Raw genomic sequence first — 3915 nt, 5'->3', positions numbered from 1 at the left:
ATGGCCGCCGCCTTTGACTAATTTTGCGCGTGGATCAAATTGACAAGTCGACGCTAGAATTACTTCAGGAAGAGGGAAACACGGCACATAATTGTCTCACATCGTAATTATAAGTTAACATGAAAAGTGAAAACTACAAGTCTCCCCAACGCCAGTAGTCATGGATCAAATTGACAACTTGACTCTTCAATTACTTCCGGAACATGAGACCTTCGCACAGAGTGGTCTCCCATCGGGTTTCAATTCGCATTAACTTGCAAGTGTCCATTAACGTCGGCCAGTCAAATCTCGAACATCCCAATCTTGCAGATTTTAGAAGACACGAAACCAACCTATAGAAGTTGTGGACTAAAAAAGAGTGCCAGCTAGCGGCTAGGCATGGAGGATCCCTGTTTCGCATTTGTTTTGGTTTAAGTTCTTCTATTGATTTCGTATACAGTTGACTATGCATGCAGGACCATTTTACACATCCCAAGTGTTTGATAAAAATACACAAAGAAATAAGACAAAAGAGAGAAATAAACTTTTGATTCAGATTTTTGCATGCCATTACAAAAGTCTCATTCGCCTACTTATTGTGATCAAAACATTAACTAACTAATAGGCCCAAGGCCAGCACAACTAAAATCGAAAGGAAGTAACATAAGCATAGCATGTCTAATAAAGTAAGAAATGGGCCATGGCCCAACCTCACTGACCCCGGCATTAACGCTCAAAGCCACGAACCAAGTCTAGTAATTAGCGTTAACATTAATCTGATATTTATATATATATATATAAATCACAATTTCCCAATTACTACATACATGTATATATGTATGTGTGTGTGGCAGTGTGTTCTTTTTCTTCTTTAATTTGTTAGGTAAAGAAACAAAAAAAATTGATAGCATGAAAGATTTTCTAGTCAACCCAAATTTCAGGTAATTGACACATTCAAACATAAAAACATAAAGACTTTTTTTTTCACCTTTCTCTTCTCTTGACCCAAGCTATCAATTTCCTTGTTCATATCGTGGTCTTGGGATTCTCTGGAAATTCAGGGGGTGTGAATTAGTCCTGATCGGCAGGAGATCATGAGGCATTATGGGTCAATAAATATGTTGTTTATTCCATTTTCAGTTTTGAATGGTTGGCTTAACTCTGCATGACATGGCCCATGTGGCCCCTGTTAGTACGCGGATTTGATGGAATATTTTCATAATAGCATCATTACGATCGAATAGTGCCTGTTGAAATTGATTAGTTTAATTTACGCTAACAATACAATAATGATGCAGGAAACGAACAAGTTGAGCTATGAGCTCAGGCATTAGCCACCGGCCATGGCCTTCGTAGCTCTTTCCTCCTTGAAAGGGAAGTCTTACATTGACTTGAGATTTTCCAAGCCTTTAAGCATGAGCCTAGAATAGGGATGTCATTTTAGACCATTTGTTTCTCTCATCTAAATTATAGGGCCAGATACCGAAAAGATAATAGAAATAATCCAAGTCAAGTTTAGGACAATTTCATATTGCACCCATCACATGCCTTCCACTGCCAGCCGTCGTTCATGGGAGATAGGTGACGTTAGTTAGAATATTATTTTTTATTACTATAATTAATTTAAAATTTAAAAAATATAAATTATTTATTATATTTTATAAAAAAATTATAATAATAAAATGAGATAAAATATTTTTTTCATAACTCTTGTAGGGCTATACAAAATATCAAAAAACAAATCAAGACCGACTCAGACCGGCCGCCAGAGATCAAAACTAGTGTAGAACCAATCAGCACAAGATAGAATTTATTCAAAACCGATATCCAACAATTCGATCCCAATTTGAGCCTGGACCGAACCACTGAACAGATCGATGGTTTAACTGTATTTTTTTTAATTATACATATATGAAACGACGTCGTTTCACTTAAATTTAAGTGAAATGGCGTCGTTTTAAAACTTAGTATTTGAAAAACATATAAAAGAAATGACGCAGTTTTAACTCTAGGGTTCATACGATACATGCTCATCTTCTTCCTCCTAATTTTTTTTTTTACTTTCAGTTTCACAGTTCTCAAGTTTTGCCACCTCTCTCTCTCTCTCTCTCTCTCTCTCTCTCTCTCTCTCTCTCTCTCTCTCTCTCTCTCTCTCTCTCTCTCTCTCTCTCTCTCTCTCTCTCTCTCTCTCTCTCTCTCTCTCCACGCAGCCACCGAAGATGCCAAGGAATTGACCGGAGTTATGCCAAGACCGATGATAACAGTCTCCTCCCCCCTTCACTAGCCAGTTTCGATCGAGATTTATATCATTTCAAGATATCGGTGTGATTTTAGTTTCGGACAAAAAATAGTACCGATATGTCGATTTTCATCCCTAAATTCTTGTATAGAAAAAGTGAATATTTTCATTGAATTTTTGCTATAAAAAAAAAAGTAGGGAATGAAGATTCAATAAAGGAAACAAGTAGGGAGGGATTATGCAAGGAGATAGAAGGGAGCAAGGAGAACGTGATCTGCAGCTAATTCGTTGGCATTTATGTATATTTTGGCCCTACCATGTCTATATTGTTGGTGATTTTGGATCCAATACGACAAACAGATTAAATGGTTTATAGAAAAAAATCACAATAAGGATCATGCTTTTGTGATCCTCTCTACGTAAAGGGATAAGAGGTTTTTTTTTTTTTTTTTGTTTTTTTTTTCATTAAATCCAACATCTATTTGGTTGTTAAGTTCAGTTAAATTTAATTTTAAATTAATTCTAACATCTAGACATTTAATTTTTAAATTATTAAACTCATCTCATTTCAAAACTTTCTTACACGTAAGATCCATAATATTTTTCAACTTAACATATTTTTATAAATAGACTCACGATTTTTTTCAATTTTTTATAAATATTATTAAATTCATATTAAAATTTAAATACATTTAAATTGATAAGTTCTACATAACCTTCTTTATCAACTCAATTTATTATTATTTATAAATAATTCAACTCAACTCAACTTAATTTCTAAACACAATCTAAATGTTACCGAGATTTAGCTTAGCGAGCAATATTATATACAATCTCTAAATAGAAATTGTAATGAAAGTATAAATAATTTTATTTACAATCTTTTAAGTGCAAGAGAGAATAAAAAATCTGCAATTCCTATTTAAAAACTGTAAATAAAATTTATCTGAAACACAAAGAGTGCTGGTAGATATCTTGATCGTGATGGAGTATCTTTCATAGGAGGATAAATTACTGAAAAGCAGCGAGGCCCATGGACCGTCCTAGTGTAGCTCAGAAGCACTGGGGGAGTAAAAAAAAAAAAAATGGGAAAATCGGTTTAACTGAATTAGTGTGGTAGATAAGTCTGGCGTGGTATCGATTCTTAAAAATTAAAATTGATTTTAGATCTGTGTGGTATATTTTTTATATTTTAAAATTGGTTTAAAATGAATCGAATTGATATATATATTTATAATTTTTATATTATATTATATATTATATACTAAATTATTAATTAATATAATATGAAATTTTAACCTTATTATTCAAATATAAAACAAAATCAATATAACATGTAATATAATATAAAATTAATCTTATCATTTTTAATATAAATTTTAATATTATAATAAAATGTTAATATAATATAAAATTTTAATGTTAAACATAAATATTAATATTAAGTTATTAAGATAAACTTAATTTTGATATATATATATCAATGATAAATATATTTTTTGCATAATAAATTATAATATATATTTTTTTGTAAATAAATTTTTACATATTTGATCATATATATTTATATAAAAAATCTAGAACTTATATAGACTATTGTTAAATTTAAGAGTCATTCTACGGAGATTAATGGTCTATGATCAATAGATGACCGATTGTTTTGTTTTTTTATTTTTTCCTTAAACATTAAGAAATAT

The sequence above is a fragment of the Carya illinoinensis genome, chromosome 11 (genome assembly GCF_018687715.1).
Source record: "Carya illinoinensis cultivar Pawnee chromosome 11, C.illinoinensisPawnee_v1, whole genome shotgun sequence".
In the NCBI taxonomy this organism is placed as follows: Eukaryota; Viridiplantae; Streptophyta; class Magnoliopsida; order Fagales; family Juglandaceae; genus Carya; species Carya illinoinensis.
Note: the sequence above shows the minus strand (reverse complement) of the source record.